Source organism: Lepidochelys kempii, chromosome 5 (genome assembly GCF_965140265.1).
Source record: "Lepidochelys kempii isolate rLepKem1 chromosome 5, rLepKem1.hap2, whole genome shotgun sequence".
Classification (NCBI taxonomy): domain Eukaryota; kingdom Metazoa; phylum Chordata; order Testudines; family Cheloniidae; genus Lepidochelys; species Lepidochelys kempii.
The window spans coordinates 8,245,349-8,265,600 of NC_133260.1; the positions used below are offsets into that span (position 1 = coordinate 8,245,349).

Below are 20,252 nucleotides of genomic sequence, written 5' to 3' on the forward strand. Positions count from 1 at the left end.
TAAGACCCAGTGTGTTATTGCACTGCAGGCTATTGCTATCTGCTGATGGGCATATATATATATAGTGTTTGTGTGTGTATATATATATATATATATATATATATATACACACACTTTGGTAAGGAGGAAAGCTACCAAGACAGAACCCTGATCTGGTTTACCCTTCGTATGCCACAGCTGCTGCACAGTCCAGGGCTATGAATTTTCACAGAGAGCCACATAAGAAATTCTAAAGAGCTTGGATCTGAGCCATGAGCTTGCTGTGTTACTGGTTGCGTGTCAATAGGCTAGCAAATGTTGCTATCAAAAAAGGAAAGGGGCGGGCTTTTTTTTATTGCAAATCCGAGCCAATCTAGAAAATGGACTTCAAACCAAGGAGGGAATGATGGGTGACTTAGATATAAATCTCAGAGGCCTGGTGACAGACCTGGGGAAATGGGGTGGGATGGGAGGAAGCAGGTTATGAACTTGTTTAAGGTGTGTGTGTGCCATTGCCCCCTCCTGAGTGGAATCTGATTTACTCAGGCACTGGCAGCTGCGTTACCTTCTAGCATCTGCCCTGATAGCATATGAGAACGAACAGCAGCATTTGACGATGGAGATTCTGCGTTAGCTCAAGTGGCACATAAACGCACCTGGGTTTTGAGCAGAGCTTTCTACTGCTGTTGTATGCTCACAGATTTGCTGATAACCGTGCGGTCTCCATGCGTGGAAGTGTGGAGGCTCAGGGAAGAGAGGCTGATTCTCTCTTGTGCTGTTGCCCCTTTACACCATGAAGGTGGCAGAAAAGGAGCAGAAATGGCCCCTGGAGAATATGCCCTGTGAAAGGGGACTTCTCTGCTGGAAGAAAGCTGCTATAGCCGCTCAACAATAGCCTCGCTTCCAGCATAAGGGGGGGTGTCAGGAGCAAGGAAGAGGCATGATCAGAAAACACTGCGCTCCAGCTATTCACACTGTTTTAGGGGCCATAGGAAGCAGAGTGTAAGTTAGAGCAACCTTGAGACTGCTCTAACTGGCACTGGGGGCCCAAATAGCCCCCCAATATAGGGAGGGGAAAAGTTCCTCCCTCCCTCCATGATTATACACAGTGGAGCTCAGCTGTGTTCTCTCCATCTAAGCAGATAGCACAGCTGTGCAAAAATGCCCATTCGCAGGCACTGATGAATTCCATGCCATATCAAATCCCACATCGCTGGGCAAAATCATATGTGACCGCCTACTTGTACAAACCTGCCTTATCGTTGCTTTGAAATATGATCTTGAGAAGCACAACAATTGTTTTAAAAGCTGCTCTTTTGCAGGGCCAGGAATCTGTTATTTCTTTCCTCACTTCGGCCACTGGTGAGGGAAAATATCATCCCGTGCCACTGGCTGAGCTCTCTCCCAGCCAGCCTGGAAATGTCACCCAAAAGGAAGCCTTTCTGGGAAAGGCATCACTGCTGTGTTCGTAAAAGCTTATTCCTCTCTTGATATATGTACACTAGTTAAATAATATTGACAGTGACATTTGAAATGCTATATCTCTTTTCTTCAGCTGGCACTGTGCTTTGGATAGGCTTGATGCAAGCTGCTGAAATAGCTGTAAACTTTCTAATTCCCTTTTGATGCAGAACATATATATAGTGGAGCCATCTTTATAGTGAAGGCATTCCCCCCACTTCCCCCGCCCTGTGCACAGAAAAAACATTCCTATGAGCCAGGAGTCACTATAACCAGCCCAGCCACGATGCAATGAACTGAAATAATTGGTGGGTTTGTTCTGCTTCAGCGTGGGCTTGAGCTAAATTTGAGTTCCTTCAAAATGAGTTTCTCCCTCTGTTAGGCTGTGCATACAATGCATGTATGCACAGAGAGAGCAAAACGATACATCTTGCAAAGAACAAGCCAACTATTCTGGCCTGCCTGAAATTGCAATCTGATATTTTCAGGACCTGCCAAGAATAGGGAGGCAGCTAAGTGATCTCGGGTATGTCTACATGGCCTGTGCGAGCAAGCTTCCCAGCCTGGGGTTGACGGACTCAGGCAAGTGGAGCTCGTGGTAGAGCTCTGAAAATAGCTGTGTAGACAGCTCTTTGGAGCTGCAGCTCAGGCTGGAGCTTGGGCTCTGTGGCCTATGGCTTTCAAATTAGCTACCAAAGTGTCTTAGAATCAGGACTCAGAGCCTGCAGCAGAGCCGGTCTCTGGGCAGCCTAAGGAGTGCAACTGGACTGTAGCAGGCTGCCTGATTGGCAGGAAGAGGCAACAGACCAGCTCTTAAACCCACCAGCAGCAGGGTTCTGGCTGCTCAGAACATTTGCCCATGGCTGCAATAGCTCCAGCACTGTGTTCTTTCCAGCCTTGGACGCTGACCTGCTTCTGCTTTGGATCCAGCCTTGCTACTGCCTTTCCTTGCCCCGCATAACCTGTTTCTGACCCTCAGCTCCGATTTCTGACTTTGGCTCTGAGCCTTGGCTCTGGCATCTGGCCTCTGATTCTGACCCTGGGCTCTTATTCCTGGCTATGAACTCTTGGTCCAGCCACTAAGCATGACTGTTCCCATCCTGCTCTCTGAAATTTAGGCACTTTTGCAAAACCCCATTAGATGCCTTTCTGCATCTGGTGGCACCTAAATACCGCTGCAAATCTGGCTCTTATTTCCAAAGTCTTATTTCCAAAGCTGGGGATATCTCCTTTTCATGGTTTAGTTGTTTCTCATTTCTTGCCCGGAAGGGTGAAACACTAGTCCTTAAATCTGACACAGATTAAGTACTGTCCCTCTTGCATCTCAGACTAATGTGACGCTTGAGGGGAGAATTGCAGAGGGGAAAAAAATAGGTAGCAATTTTTGTTATTAATGGAGTTTGTTTGTGATTGCTCGGAATGTTAGAAGTAGTTGTGGAGGGATGATGGATTAGTGGGCAAGTGCAGGTGAGGCAGTTAAAAGTGGAGGATAAATGCAGTTTATCGCTTGGCCCTGCAATTTACCTTAGGGGCACTTCTGTCACGGCGGCATTTATGTGGTAGAAGCCACTCAGTAAAACTGTGTCACTGGGGTTGAGCTACGTAACTCATGCAGTGGCTTCATTGCAGATGATTAATGCAGATTTGGGCAATTAACATGTTTATGTCTGTCACTCTTTCATGACAGGTTTCAGAGTAACAGCCGTGTTAGTCTGTATTCGCAAAAAGAAAAGGAGGACTTGTGGCACCTTAGAGACTAACCAATTTATTTGAGCATAAGCTTTCGTGAGCTACAGCTCACCTCATCGGATGCAATCCGATGAAGTGAGCTGTAGCTCACAAAAGCTTATGCTCACATAAATTGGTTAGTCTCTAAGGTGCCACAAATACTCCTTTTCTTTTTACTCTTTCATGCGCACTCTCTGCCCTCATCCAAAGCCCACTGAAGTCAATGGACAGGCTCCTATGGAGATTTGGATCAGCCTGTCTACCTGGAAGTGGGATTTTCAAAAGTGCCCCATTTGATATTTAAAGGGAGTTGGCCTGCGAACTCTCTGGGGCATGCTTGAAAAAATCTCACCCTGTGTGGTAGGGCAGATGACCTACACCCTCTCCCCCTCCCCAGTCAAGAAGGGGTTATAGAATACCTGTGAACCCAATCAGCCCCAACCTGCCACACTTGTGCAGCTTTTCAGGCCTTAAGAGGAAAGAATTCAGTGTCGGGGGGGAGGAGAGGTACTCTGACACAAACAGAGCTAAGGCTTCTGCACTGGTGCTTTGCATTACTGATGTATGCCCTGAGAATGCTGTCTGCCCAAGCCCTCTGAGGAAGAAAATGAATGGGTCTGTTTTTTTTTTTTCCTGTTGAAACCCCCTGGACTAAGCCTCAGCCCTTAGCTGTGCAGGAAAGTGGGAGCTGAGACAGCTTGCGGGGCTGGAAAGAGTGCTTCCCTCTCCTTTTCTTTGTTCTGCTTTATATCCCCTGGAAGGGGGACAGACTGCACTCACAACAGACAACAGGATTGCTGCCACCCAGAGAATGCTGTATGAGGTAAGTGAGGCACCTGCTTTCACCCAAAGGGGGTGAACTTGCGACATAACCTTTGACACCCCCTGTATATTCTGTACAGACAACCGTACGTGCACAAGACCTTTCAAAGTGCTCTTAGGTTCATTAGCATCTCAGCGATGCACGTTGCCTGCTCGGAATCTTTTGCTCTGAAATATTGTGATTCGCAAATCATTACAGCTGCAAGTTAGGGGTAAGTGTAGCACCTGACTTCACTCCCAAGTGCGTAAAATGCAAACAATGGCATATCTGGAAGGGAGTTTGTTCTTTTCTTATGCAGCTTGGTGTGCCTTTGAAGAGCATCAGTAGAGTTCTTTGATTCTAGATCAGCAGTGCTAAAATACTCAATAGACGACTGAACAGAGTGGGTTGCAGAGGGAGGTTTTTTCAGCAGCAGCTTTACGTGAAATACAAAGATTATACCAGTAGATTTCCTCTTCCTGCCTCTAAGTCTTTGGGTAGGAGTGTGAATTTGAACCATCTGTTTATCTCATAAATATAACAAGAAAAATCAACCACCACGACTGTGCTGCCTCCTCTTGCTATAGTTTTTCAATATCTGATCTTCCAAAGCCTCTCTCATTCTTGCTGGGAATTGTCAGATTCAGATCTTGAAACAGCACATCATATTTTTTTTTTCTTTCCTTCTGGTCAATAACCCTTCTCCCTCTCTCCCCCTTCCCCACCATGAACAGTATTTATGTATGTTTGTTGCTCAAGTAGATCTTCCACAACGAAGAAGAGAAAAGAACCTCCCCTGGCCCATTTTAATTTTGGGGGAACAAAAGCTTTTCTGACTTGAGAAGACTCTCTTCACTTGTTTTGAAAAGGTCTTTTTGTATTTGTGTGTGGTTTTTTTTTTTCAGTCTCTTCTACTTAAGCTTCTTTTTAGTTATTTGCAACTTCACAATCCCATTCACAAACTGTTGCCATGGTAAATAATTATATCACAGATGAATTGTGTACGCTCCCACTTCATGGCTGGAAGAGAAATTGTAAAAGGAGAGGTGAGACTGAGATGTGGGGGGAAATCAAATCCTTTAAAATTACAGGGGAGATAGTTGAGGAATGATTGCCTCCTCGTTAACATAATTAACTCCATGAATTATAAATTGGTATTAGAACTTGTGACAAAAGGAGTAATTATATTTACTCATGTAAAATTAAACAATACCCTCCCACAAAAAATAATTAATGGGATTCATCAGAAGCTCTGTTAATATTAACATAATATTCAGAGATCCAAATAACTCAGATTCTGAAGTGATATAAGCAGCATAAACTTTAGAGCTTCTCAGACTTGGATACTGTGTGCATATATCTCCTCAGTGGTTTATAATCGAACTGAAAGAAGGAGCACATAAAATGGCTCACTCGTCAGTCAGATAGACATAGACTGCTGCAGTCTTTCTAGACAGGAGTTGTTCATAGGTAGGTAACATTTTGTTTATCACAAGGTACCAGTACTCTCCTTTCCCATATCCTAAAGGAGGAATGAGTTGTGTGGGTTGACTAACTATCCAGAGTGAGCAGAACTTAAACAAATCTCACATCCAGCAGAAGACAGGGTGACTCGTGTGAGCTGTTGGTATTGCTATTAAGCCTGAAAGCTTTTGGCTCAAATTTCCCCCAGAAAGACTGCAGTGCATACTGAATTCTGCAGTGCTTCAGCAGGCATGTACTAAGGTTGCTTTGTTGTTGGTTACCATCTTTTGGATGAGGTGGGAAAGTGAAGGACACAAAGAACATACCCGTAGGATGACTTAAAAAAAAAATCTCACGGACTGTAGGGGTTAATCTCCTATCCTGGTTCATAGTCTCATTTTTCACCATGAAAGATTCCCACTCACTTCACTGGGTTTTGGGTCAGGCCTTCTGTGAGGTAACACTGAGAACAGACAGCTGCTGTTTCTGCATTCACAGTTCCTGCCCGGTTAGAATGGGACTCATTACTGGAGAAAGATTAAACCTGTTCCTCAGCAGTCTTACTTCTATGTGAGTTTTGGTATTGGGTAGGGAGAGGATTCATGGGGACTAATAGCTGGGGAAGAAAGACATTTAAAATCGTCTCCATTTGTTCAATCTGCTATTGGTTAAAAAGGGCTTTTTCTTGAAAGGTCATAGGGTCATTTGGACTCCTTTCCTTCCTGTCTCCCATTGCATCCAAGCTTGTGATGGCTTAAACACTTGCCCCATGCCCTGATTATTTCTGTTAATCATTGCAAACTCCTCTTCTCAGACACCCATGCCACTCCCCAGGGTCAGGCCTCTTTCTGAATGCTGCATGTGTCACTATGATACAATGACAATATTTTTTGGTGAGGGCTCGAATCCAGGATCTCTTGGGCTAAAAATATAAGCCTTGGCTACTTGCTAAAGGACCAGGTCCATGAACTCAAGCAGTAGCTGTCCTGAAAACCTCTATATGTGGTCTACCCAGTAGAGGAAGACACAGAGGTATCAATGTGAGTTGCATGGGTCCACTCTTCAAGGGCAGGGAATAATGGCTAGATATTAGGAGTGTTGCTTTCCCATACATACACTCAAACCACTGTCCCGTATTCCCTTCTGATAATAAACCCAGCTAGAGTATACACATTTTAAGCCTAGAGAGTTGATCAGTAGCAGAAATCCTAACAGGCCATTGGGACTGCATTTAATCTTCAACAGATACTCATATCCCATCATATCACTCTGGCCTGCAACACAAAAAGACGAGAGTAGTCATTTCACCCAAGGCCTGTCTGCATTTATTAGATCACTGAGGGCATCAATTTCAATTTTCATGTTTCTGCACTTTTTTCCTCTCTCTCTCTCTCTCTCTCTCTCTCAACTTTGTATGTGCCAAAAGCCTTACCTGCCAACTGTTGGGGGAAAAAATTGATTTCTATTGAATGCTGCACTTTGGAATGAAAGAAAACATTGTATAAACGAGGCTGAGGCACTCATTCACCTATGCCTATATTACTGTGAAATCAATTATGCAGGGCTCTTTCGAAAGTTACTGATTGTAGCAAATTGAATGGCCTCCATTTCAGCATAATTTGGAGAGGTTGATGTAATCAGAGACCTTACACCATGGTGAGATACAAGATTCGTGATATTCAGATGGGAAAAAGGCTACAATGGTTAAGCTTATTCTGTACCTTCCGCTTACCGGCTGTAATGCTTTCATAAGTACAAATGAAATTGTTTTGATGAAGGCGGAGATGGTTCTGAGGGACAGGGAAGGGGGGGGTAAACTATATAAGGTTGTTAGAAATCAAGGTACTATGCTGCTAAGCGAGACGGCAGTGGAATCTAATCCTGAGCATAATTGGTTGCAAATGAAACACTTTAATATCAAATCTCGAGCTGTGCCCCGGAGCTGCAGTTCAGGTTTGCATGAGCTATGTGTAAGCAGAGGTGAAATGTGCCAGTTTTTCCTTTGCAAATATATGTTCCTCTTCAGCCCGATGGAAATTTGAGGGGCAAAATAATTGCTCTTCTGATTATTATCAAGAATATTCTGCCCCAAGGAGTTTTGTCGTCCTCAGGAGAAACAGAATAACTCCCCCAATAAGATCTGTCTCATTACATCAGCCTACAGTGTAGTGGGCTGTGACATGTAGATGTTTGTTAAACCACCACCTCACACACCACAGTTTATTTATTACATACAAACTTTTCTGCAAGTGCTGCACAGAGCTTCACAGCCAGGACAGCGGCCGAAGAAAAGAGAACTTGTTTGGGGACCACGTTTCCAAGAGGTGGAACACTGGTTTAGATACAAACCTCCCCAAACATTGGAGAAGTTCAGATACAAAGACCAGATCTGATCTGAGTTTCACAGCTTAGATTTGTCTCCTATAAAAAATGGAATTTGACCTCTGAATTCCTGCAATGTCCAGGTGAAAAAGGATATTCTTGGTGATAAGGTAGTGGACTGGGAGATATGGGGGGGTGAGGTGTCAAATCATGTTTTACCTCAGGCTTCCTGTGTGATCTTTTTTAAGTCACTTGACCTCTCTGTGCCTCAGTTTCCAGTTAGTAAATCAAGGACAACACTTCTTTTGTCTGTCTTGCCCATTTAGATTGTAAGCTCTTTGGGTCAATGGCTATCTCTGACTATATGCATGTGCAGCATTTAAAAACAAGGCCCTCAGCTTTGACATAATATATCTTCAGGCCTCAACCATCACCAGTGTAAAACATGGGTCTGAACAGCGTTGACACTGCCAGATTTCGAATACAATCTCTTCAGGGCAGGCACTGCATCCTCCTTTACATTTTACAACCTGAGCCACCCGGGTTTTTCAATATAAAATGTGATAATTAGGGTTGGGCCTGAACCAAAAGCTCCAATCCAAACTTGGGATCCAAATTCTGAGGCTCAAACCTGTATCATCCTCAATAACGGTGAATGTGTTTTTAACAGGAACAGCCAAGTGCTGCAAAATATTAATAAACTGGAAGGAATTCAAGAGAGCAACAAAAAAACTGGTCCAAGGGCTGGTGAGAATGACTTACAAGTAAAGATTAATCAGATGCATGCCCTTAACTACTGTGCCTAATGACAAAATAGTGGCTGTCTTTTCAAAACACTGTGCGGACATTTAACCTGAGACTCTGCTGACTTTAATGGGAGTTGTGTGACTACGTTCCCAAGTGCCACTTTGAACATTTAACCCAAGGTGTGAATTAGTGCAATACAGTTCATGCCCTGCCATGTCTTACTGTTTAATTAATGGGATAACTTTGACATCCCTGAATTGTAAATTCTGGCAAGATCTTTTTATTCTGTCACTTCTTGTTCTCTAAAGTTTAAACTGAGCTAATCTAGACCAAGTTAAATGACCTGATCACTGAAATACTAGGTTCAGTTGTGATTGCTCAGCCTTGAAACAAGAAATAGTATTAATAAAAAAAATCAGAACGTCAACAAATATGATTAAAGATGGAAAAGGTTTCCATATGAGCAGAGATTAAAAAGAGTAGGACTCTTTATTTACGAGATGAATAAAAGGGCACATGACTGATGCATGCAGAATAACACATAGCATAGATAATTTTTCATTTTTGTTGGAAAATGCTGATTCATTGAAATGGAAACATTTTTCAGGAAAGGGTCAGTTTAGACAAATTTCCTATTTTGAAAAAAGTTTCACAATTGTCAAAACATCCCATTTTTGACATATTCAAAATGGGGGAGGAGGGAAAGTGTTTTTTCAGCTTGAACTGATTTTCCATTTAGAAATATACAATAGAAAACCTCAGAGGTATGAACACCAGAGTTACGAACTGACCAGTCAACCACAGACTTCATTTGGAAGCAGAAGTACACAATCCAGCAGCAGCGGAGACAAGGAAAGAAAAGCAAATACAGTGCAGTACTCTGTTAAATGTAAACTACTGATATATAAAATATAAAGGGAAAGCAGCATTTTTCTTCTGCATAGTAAAGTTTCAAAGCTGTATTAAAGGATTCTGGGAACTACAGGCCAGTCAGCCTCACCTCAGTCCCCGGAAAAATCATGGACCAGGTCCTCAAGGAATCAATCCTGAAGCACTTACACGAGAGGGAATTGATCAGGAACAGTCAGCATGGATTCACCAAGGGAAGGTCATGACTGACTAATCTAATCGCCTTCTATGATGAGATTACTGGTTCTGTGGATAAAGGGAAAGCAGTGGATATATTGTTTCTTGACTTTAGCAAAGCTTTTGACATGGTCTCCCACAGTATTCTTGTCAGCAAGTTAAAGAAGTATGGGCTGGATGAATGCACTATAAGGTGGGTAGAAAGTTGGCTAGATTGTCGGGCTCAATGGGTAGTGATCAATGGCTCCATGTCTAGATGGCAGGCAGTATCAAGTGGAGTTCCCCAAGGGTCGGACCTGGGGCCGGTTTTGTTCAATATCTTCATAAATGATCTGGAGGATGCTGTGGATTGCACTCTCAGCAAATTTGCGGATGATACTAAACTAGGAGGAGTGGTAGATACAGTGGCAGGTAGGGATAGGATTGGGACCTAGACAAATTGGAGGATTGGGCCAAAAGAAATCTGATGAGGTTCAACAAGGATAAGTGCAGGGTCCTGCACTTAGGACGGAAGAATCCAATGCACCACTACAGACTAGGGACCGAATGGATCGGCAGCAGTTCTGTGGAAAAGGACCTGGGGTGACAGTGGACGAGAAGCTGGATATGAGTCAACAGTGTGCCCTTGTTGCCAAGAAGGCCAATGACATTTTGGGATGTATAAGTAGGGGCATAGCCAGCAGATCGAGGGATGTGATTGTTCCCCTCTATTCGACATTGGTGAAGCCTCATCTGGAGTACTGTGTCCAGTTTTGGGCCCCACACTACAAGAATGATGTGGAAAAATTGGAGAGAGTCCAGCGAAGGGCAACAAAGATGATTAGGGGTCTGGAACACATGATTTCTGAGGAGAGGCTGAGGGAACTGGGATTGTTTAGTCTGCAGAAGAGAAGAATGAGGGGGGATTTGATAGCTGCTTTCAACTACCTGAGAGGTGGTTCCAAAGAGGTTGGTTCTAGACTATTCTCAGTGGTAGAAGATGACAGGACAAGGAGTAATGGTCTCAAGTTGCAGTGGGGGAGGTTTAGGTTGGATATTAGGAAAAACTTTTTCAGTAGGAGGGTGGTGAAACACTGGAATGCGTTACCTAGGGAGGTGGTAGAATCTCCTTCCTTAGAAGTTTTTAAGGTCAGGCTTGAGAAAGCCCTGGCTGGGATGATTTAATTGCGGATTGGTTCTGCTTTGAGCAGGGGGTTGGACTAGATGACCTCCTGAGGTCCCTTCCAACCCTGATATTCTATGAAATAACATACGGTTTTGTTCAGAGTTATGAACAATCTCCATTCCCGAAGTGCTTAGAATTCTGAGGTTGTACTTTAAGTTAGTGTGTGGTTGTCTTTTTTTTAAGACAAAATCAAACATTTTGAAATTATCAAAACAAAACACTTCAATCAATCCAATCCCTGTTTTTGGTTCGTGGGAAAAATTTCCGAGATTTTGACCAGACTCAGGCTGTGAAAACTTCCCACATCGCAGAAAGCCTTGTGAGATGAGGTAAAGATGGTGGGGAGGGAAAGACAGCATAAAGCTTTTGGTCACAACTCGTTGTCCAACTGAGTCCCCAGTCCTTACTGGATGACCGAAAAAAATAAAAAGGTGTAGCTGAACTCACAATTGTATTTATTGCATCCCATTGCTATGGTAGCTGAATCCTTAACCACTTTCAATGCAGAATTCTATTAGTACTGCAGGTTTATGGGCTGAAAAGGCTATATGGAGCTGGTAAGTGGGGAAACAGCTGAATCCTCTGTCCCTGTTGGTGGTGAGATTTCTTGGAAACGGCTTCTGATTTGTGTGAATGGCCCTCTATTGCCAAATCAAAGGAAGATGGGGGAGAGAGAGGACAAAAAACCTCTGATAAGTTTAAAATTTTAGAGGGGGGAAATAGGAATAGAATGTAACCCAAAGAGAAGCATGTCTCTTGAAAATAAATATCTCCAAGCTCATAAACAGTGAGGCCACCGGTCATGAATGTAGCAGATGTTTATTACCTCATGTACCCTCTGCTACTTTGGGATAATCACTTAAATATCCCCAAATCCATTTTGAATTTAAACTAGCTTCATATTTTCTTTCACAAATATTCCATTAAAAAAATCATATGATTAGCCAATTAAAAAGAGAGGAGGCATGCCCCCCCCCACACACACACAGTAGGAAAGCAATAGCCTTTAACATTTTCGATTAAGATGTAGCGCCTCCAATAAAAGAGGCTTACATTTTCATTTTATGGGCACCTATGGAGAGCATTATGACACAAATGACTCAGAGCAAGGTAAATCGTTTCAAAATATATTGTAGTGGAGGACTGTAAACAGTGCAGTGTGTTAACTTGGATGGTATGTGATGAAAATATAAAGTTTTGAGACGTGCATTCAGTCTTAGTTTAGATGTTTCCTAGGGCACGCATTTGAAATGCATCTATTCTGCTCTTGCTCCAGACAAGATGTCATTATGCACAACAAAGCTCCTATAGGTGAAGGCAAGGGGCTGAATTGCTAGAGCTGCATTTCTGTTACATCTGCTTCTGCGAATTTTACTCGACTGAGGAAGGCTGAGAGAAGGCCAGGCTGTGGAAGTCCGCTAGTGGTAAACCCATCCCTAGAAACATTTGAGGCAAGTTTAGAAAGTTTAGGCATATTGTAGGGTTGGAAAAATTCACACATGTCAGGAGGATCAGCTAGATGATCTAATAGGTCTTTTCCATTGTTGTCCATGACTCCAAAGGACCAGTGGCCTGCTGGTCAGGAGTGCTGAGTACCCACAAACCCAGCGTGTACATGCTTAGTACCTTTTGAAAATCACGCCACCAATTTTGAGTCACATAAGAGGTGTTTTTGTTTTGGTTGGTTTGTCTGTTTGTTTGCTGTGATTTCTGGAAGCCTATAAAACACATCAGGTACACATAAGGGTACATACCAGGATTTTACACTACTATGCTTTGCGGACATCTTTTTCAAAGCTGGGTGCCTAATGTTAACCTTCTAAATAGGTGCTTAGGAGACTGTTTAACACCCAGGTTTACAAATGTTGGCCCATGACAATAGCAAAAATGTCTCTATGGAAACATTCCATGAACCATGCCTGTGCTGGCCATGGTAGATTTGTGTTTTTTTTGTTTTTTTCATGGTATGCTGAAAAGGCAGCCCTCTTTTGAGAATAAAGGGGTGGTAATCACCTCACATCTACATTCCAGCCTATGGCATTGTGTAACACTGACAGATCCCTGTCATCAGCAGGTGGGATCGAACTTGGGACCTCAGTGCATGAGCCTCTAACACATGAACTAAAAGCCAGCTGGCTGTTAGCTAAGGCTGTAGAGCATGCTCTCTCTCTCTTCTCTCCCCCTTCCCCCCCCCCCCGATGGGACAGAACACCACACCCAGCAGGTGTGTGAGTTACAATTGCTCTCACAATTACACAAGCAAAATAATTATTTCCTATCTTAAAAGAAATAAACAGCTCAGTTTATGGATATCTTCTCCCCCCGCAATTAAAATTACAGGAAATCTTGGAATTCTCCTTAAATTCGGTTCCACATATCCATTGTTTGGGATTCCACAACTATGCAAGAGGCATGTTCTCTAATCCCAGCTTGCTGCCTTCGAAGAGAATAGCTACAAACCTGCGCTTCACAATGGGAAGAAATATTGGTACATAATGAATATTTCACCACAGCAAACACCGCCGACATGATCTCCATTTCCTAACAAATTCCCTTTACGTTGCTGGCAACAAAAGGTGCTGAACAACTTCATGCTCAAATAAATTGGTTAGTTGCTAAGGTGCCACAAGTACTCCTTTTCTTTTTGCGAATACAGACTAACACGGCTGCTACCCAGAAACCTGTCTTCATGCTACTTGTAATTCCCCTTTAAGGTAGCTTCAGGCACCGTTCACATCAGCAATGGATTTAACATGGCTCTATTTATGAGGACAATTGGCAGAGCTTGTAAGAGGCTGCTTTTTATTAAAACATTCAAATCATAGAATATCAGAGTTGGAAGGGACCTCTGGAGGTCATCTAGTCCAACCCCCTGCCCAGAGCAGGACCAATCCCCTACTAAATCATCACAATGATTGCATTGTGTTGCATAGGAAGAGACCTTTGGGAGACTGCAGCTTTCCTCCTTAATGGGTTGTGTATTCCTGTGACTGAAACCGTAAGAGTTAGGAGGATGCCAGAGCGGTGATGTAATTCCTAAATAAAGTGCCTCATATAGATAAATGTGGTCAGAGATTGGATTGCTACGAAGAATGTCCTATTCTTTCAGCTTCTTCTGTTATGCTGTATGTGCAAAGGACTAAAGTTTCCAGGGTTGTCGACCAAGCATCTCTCATGAGCACTAAAAATGGCTATCTGAACACTTATTTATATATTATTGACTGGTGTCCCTTTGGACTACTGATAATCATACTATTTCTCCTTCAAAACCAGATTCTGGAAAGGGAATTACATCCTTTTAAAATAGAATTCTAAATGTGTCCTACAGATCAGAGCTTGGCATTTGACTGACTGACTGCTCACAATAGTTCTTGGCACCTGTAACAGAGTGGCTTGCCCCAAGGATGAAGAGCCTGGGGCTAAGCCAGCCCTGATGACAAGATGACCCCTCTGCCTAAGGGGCGTTAGGTAATTCTAATATAAAAGGCAGCAGGAAGCTTCAAGGGGGTGGTGTTGAGAGAAACTTGGGAAGCAGGAGATTGTAACAGGAAAAGGATGCAGGGCCAGAGGGCTCAGCTCCAGCCAGAAATGGCTGGGGACTGCAGGCTTCAGGTTGAGCAGGCTGACAGAGAGAGAAAGAGAGCTCCAGGTGGCTGAAGAAATGCAGCTAAATCTGAACAGTTGATGATTTGGGGCTTAATGTTGAGGATTGTTTGAATTGTTTTAAAGGTTCTGAGGTCTGTGTTAACTTTGATATTAAGCCAGCCCCAGAACGGAGAATGACAGCTGTAACTGGGACCATCTGGAGTGCTTAAGGGGCCTGCAAGAGGGGACTAGTAGAGGCAGGGTACCTGTAAAATGACCCCTTGCCATGATGGGACACTCAGTAAGTGCCCACGCTGCTGCAGTATCAATGAAACATAAAGATATCCCCCCTCTCTCTCTCCAGAATCTAGTGAGATCAAATTTACACCCACACATTTTTAAACAATTATGAGCCAGACACCACCAAAATTTACTTGGGTTGAGTAGAGCCTTTCTACACAATTACTGCCCACTGACTTCTGTGGGACTGCTAATGGACTAAGGTACAAGGGTAAACAGTAGCAAAATGTTGGCCACAGTGAAGAAGGCTGCTATAGTCTAGTGGAGTCACCATGCTAAATTTCCTTAATGGTTTTTTTTGTTGTGGTGGTGGTGGTGTGGGGGGAGGGGGGGTTTAAGCTGGATACTTTATGACAGTGGCCTTTATTTACAAATTGCAAACGAAAACCTTATTTACTTTGCTTAACTGGAGTCAGATTCTCAGCTGGTGTAAACTGTAGTAACTTCACTGATGTCAGTGGAATTATGCTGATTTAGGCAAGTTAGACATTTGGCCCACTATCTTTCTCTACTCCTTTTTCTTCCATGGCTTTGTAGGGTTGCTATGTGTCGTCAAAATGGCTTCCTCATTCCATCCAGATGTGGCTGTTTTGGTGCTTTGAGAGGCTTTTCCAAAACATCTGAACTACTTCAGGGACTTTGCAGGAAGTCCTACTTCAGGTGGATTCTTGGAGCTAGAATGATTAAGGGGTGGGTGGAATAGATAAGGCAATGGGGATAAAGCCCCAGTGTCCCTCAGTTCGATTAAACCTTATCAGATGAGTGATGGTTTATTTGACTGTGAGGGAAAGGGCTCAAGAGTGTGAATGAACCTGGAATATCAATGACAAAGACACATGCTTGTCAAGGGCATAATTCAGAAGCAGGCACTGGGCATAATTACTCAGTGACATATGCATTGTATCAGTACAGGGAATGAAAATAAAGAAGGGACATTAATCAGTCAGTGATGCAATAACAGCAATCTAGCTGTACTTAGTTAGAACACCTTATGTCCAGGAAAACATCCAGGTAGTCACCATTTTCATACTGATATCATGAAAAATGAGGGTAATGATTCAGGTTTGGCAGCCACAGGGTTCCCCTGTACTGAGAAACTAATAAAGGGACACTAAATCTTGATATACTTATCACATTGAGGCTGTCAAAAATGCATATTCTTCTCCACAAAAGTTCCCTTGATGTTTCAGTGTGATGTAGCTTGCTTTCTTTGTTTCTCTGTGGTGCAGAGTTACTGCAAGCAAGTAGCCAGGAGCAAAGGCTAGACTGTGACTTGGATTACATTCCTTCTCAGAGGAAGAAGTAGGGGGTAAGACCCTCCGTTATCCCTTGTGTGGGCTATCTGGCCCTTGGGTTTGAGCACAAAGGCACCTGCTTGGTTGCTGAAACAGGTGGGTGGGGAGGTTACTTCTCAGGGTGGAGTGGTGGGGATGTGACTGATAGTGCCTAGTGGAGGTCACACAGGTGGGGGTGGGCCCAGACTACTTCCAGAAGTATTGGAATGTCCAGTATTCTGGGGATGCATCAGTGGCCACCCTAGCTATGACCAGTATGTTGCCTGCAGTTTTAAGTTACTGTGCAGCTATTTTCTAAGCAAACACACTTATTCTTCGGGTGAAAGTGTTACGGGGAAAAAAGAATGAAAGAACCTACACACATGCTGAAAAGCTTATCAGAGGTCCCTCCCCAACTCCAGCCTAGAGCTCTGGTAGGTATTAGTTTTTCAAAACCCACAACTGGGTTTTCCTCTCCGATACAAATTCATCCATCTTAGATCAGAACTAGAACCAAGGCTGGGCAGATCAGCCATTTCTTCATACAGCTTGGGCCTTTGACTTCTATAACAGGTAATCAGCAGACAAAAGCCCTCTTCTCCGAATGTAGCTTCAGAAGGCTGGGTTTTTGTATAACCAGAGTTGAGTAATTTTATATTAATCTCTCCCTAGGGATTCTCCAGGAAATCCACTTAGCATTTATTGTCCCAAAAGACTGTACTTATCTGGTACATTTTAAATATAGGTTTTTTAACTCCCAGGTCTTACATCTATCATATCTCCTCCCTTGAGAAGTTACATACAGCCCTGTCCCACAATAATGTATAAACTTAATGCAAGAAGGTCCTTCCAAGGCATTGCAGGAAATGGCCCTATCTGCTACACTATGATTTGTTGTAGATCAGCAGTAAATTACTACCCCAGCTCTCTGAGCAAGAAAAAAGCAGAGTATGAATGGTGTCTTGGAGGAATGTATCTGGGACACAGCTGTCCCATTTCCCCACTGTGTCCATTTCTCAGAGTTGGGTCTAAAGTTACAACCTAGGCCTAAGGGTTTAAATTACATTTCTAGAGATCTGATGAATCTGCACCATGTGAACCTAAAATCGTGGAGTTGAACATACATGGAATTAGGTAGGATTAACTCATAATAGCTTGGCAGGTGTGCAGTTGAGGTTGTTTGTTGAAAACAAAAGAAGTTGTGACAGCATCACTTTGAGCTAGATTGTGACTTTGGGCGCAGCCTTGCACGATGGATGGTTAGCAAAATGCAACAACTCAGGAGTAGCTTTGTGTGAATCACATTTCCTCCACTGCTTCCTTCCTGTTCTTGGAGTAGTACTTTATTGTTGGTATAATCTGGCACTCATTTTCCCCACTTTGCACTGGCTCAAATATTCTGCTGGGATACAACCAAGACTCCTGCCATCCCCAGCCCCTCCCTCCTTCCCCTTCTGCTCCAAAGAGGCAGTGAGCAGGCAAGTTGCTCTGCTTATTCTTATGCAGCCAGACCCAAAATCCACCTAGTTTATGTAGAGATAGGAGGGTTCTTACTCATTAATCCCTTGCACAGACATTTAGTTCCATACAAAGAATTAGATTGTGAATGTCTGAGCCCTTTCTGCTCCTTGTCCGTATAAGAATGTGCAGCCTCTTCAGGGCACGACCTATGTATTGTGTGTACAGGACATAGAAGAATGGCCCTGATCCTGATTGGGGCCTTTGAACACTACTGCAAACAGTGTTTATTCTGAATGTCAAGAGGTGAATTGTAAGGACAATATACCTGTCTTGTCAATCTAATGAAGAAATGAGTGTGTGGAAGGAGCCAGAGTGGGAAACTCCTCTCTACTTTGGTTTCCCCTTTATCATAATCACCCATCTAAACCACCTCTGGTGTGTGGTTTGCAAAAAAAATCAAGCCCATCCAGCTATATTTTGCAAAACCCCAAGCTACCTCCACATTGGACCATCCACTTGGACGTGTTTTTAAGGGTGAATACAATTGGACTAATGCAAACATTGAGTGCGACCTAATATGACTATATGCCAGATTTAGTATTGGTATTTGCGACACTCACCACTGGTCTCTGAGTGCTACTGTTTCTCTTCTATAGCAACTTCCATTTGAGAACCTCAAAATACTTTCCAGATATTAATGAATTAAGCCTCAACATTTGTGAGGTATGTGAAGCATAATTATTCCCATTTTAAACATGGAAAAATCGAGGGGCAGGGAGATTAAATATGCCCAGTGTTGGACAGTAAGCTTGTATGAACCAAGAACAGAACTCTGATCTTTTGATGTGTTAACCATTAGTCTATTTTTCTTTGTGGCTGCTTTTGTCCTCAGAGTAGAACAAATTCTGTGTTTGTGTTTTCCTGTAAAACAGAAGCCATTCCTCCTTTTTTTTGGCGTATGTTTGGGTTTTTCAGGTTAACTTGAAAGTCCTTGCCATTTAAATTGTCTTTTTTTTTTTCCTCTTCAGTGCCTAGCTTTGAGCAATTTTTTTTATTTCCCGCTATTTATCAGCCACTTAACTACCTTGTAGGAAAATGAAGCCAACTAATTGTCCATTTGATTCCTTTGTTCGCTCATCTGTTTAAGGATGTCTCCCTGGTAAGAGACTCCTCATTATAATGAGGATAAGCTCTTCCTTGTGCACAAGTATGGTATCCTTTGCTCTGAAGCAATGGGCACTTAAACACCAGGAAGTTTTAATAGAGTAGTCCATATCCTGCTTCTTGCTCTCCTCTAAGTACCTGCTGATGATCATTTTGTTTCCTGCTGCTTTAAGATGAACAATTAAGGGAGTTCAACCTTGAGCAAGACTAGAAGTGTCTGAGGGTGTCTGAGCTTGACAGAAGATGATCCATCCTGTGTTGTTGCAACTTTGTATGTCTTTCCTCTCTGCCACCTCCCTCCTTTTTGGATCATTTTACTTTTGTGCAAGCAACTGGAGAGCAATAAATGTGTGATATTGGCTAAAAGTAAACTCTTCAAAATCATTCTTTTAATTTGGCAGCAAGCTATTTCTCCTGAAGAATCCAAACCTGAGACATTAGCTGTAAGGTTGCTCATCTTACCGTAGGGAAAGACTTGGGTGCAGCTCAAGAATCTGTGAGGGCTTTTCAATTTTTCATGCACCACTTCATTCTTAGTGTCCATTTTCTTTCTTCCCTGATTAAACTCGGACAACCTCTTTTGGCCTGATACAAAGCTCGTTGAAGTCAATGGAAAGGCTCCCATTAAATTCAGTGGGCTTTGGTCCAGGACCTGAGTCAAATAGAGCTTGAACCAACCTTGGCCCCAGCGAAAATGAAACCAGTCATTCCTAACATCCTATCAATATTGTTCTACAATCCATCAGCAAGATGTCTCATATATAGGATGGCCAAACCCACCTGCCAGGAATGATGCACATGAGCTATTGGCCAGGAGCCAGTTTGGCCAATCAAGCTATTCTGCCTGTGTGATATGAGGAGTTATGCATATTATTCATTTTACCACCTTATTTAAAAATGTCAGCATGGAATCTTTGCATTAACTTCTCATACAGTTCAGCAAATTCCTCTCCATTTCATGATTAGCACATTAATGATCTTCAGATGGTACAGAATGTCGCTGAAAGAGGTTTGGATGACTATCAGACCTGTCTATTGTCACTACTGAGGATTGCTTTTAAAAATCTGTGCAATTTAAAATATTCAGACAAACTATAAAAGGAGATGAACTGTAATGATGAGATGAATTGCAAAGTATTAATGGCTTTCTGGTGTCCTTGCATCTTCAACGCAGGCAGGACATGACTGTTCATCCTTTTCTTGCAACCAGTTGAGATTCACCCAACTGCTCAGCTTACACCAACAGATGCACTGATACCAACAACAAATTTGCCAGGAATTTAGAATGATGTGCATTGCAAAGGTGAACTCAAATTATTATAAAAAAATAAGGATAAAATACTGTTGTTCAGTCCATCCACCTGGCAGTGGAAGAATCTTTTCTACAATATATTCTCAAGTGCTTTGTCCAGTATTGTTCTAAATAACTCAGTCAACAAGGCTTCCCAGGCATGCCTTGGGAGGCCATGCCACAATTTAATATATGTCTCTGTTCTCACAACTAAACATTAGAGCTGGGTGGGAAACAGTTTTCCCATCCTGCAGGAGTTTGATATTTCAAAGGCTTCCCAAATACAGTAGAACCTCAGTTACAAACATGTAGGAAATGGAGGTTGTTCATAACTCTGAAATGTTCATAAGTCTGAACAAAATATTATGGTTGCTCAGTTTTAAACTTTGGAAAGAACATTGACTTAATACAGCTTTGAAACTT

The 20,252-nt window shown here is 42.8% G+C and overlaps 1 long non-coding RNA gene across 1 annotated transcript in view; it reads left to right on the plus strand.

Moving 5' to 3' along the window:
- Positions 1-3,740: 3,740 nt before the first annotated feature.
- The window catches only part of LOC140912006 (uncharacterized), a 147,275-nt gene continuing 130,763 nt past the window's right edge, over positions 3,741-20,252 (plus strand). Inside the window, exon 1 of the long non-coding RNA XR_012159203.1 lies at positions 3,741-3,991. This is a non-coding gene — a long non-coding RNA (uncharacterized lncRNA). The remainder of the gene's footprint in view (positions 3,992-20,252) is intronic.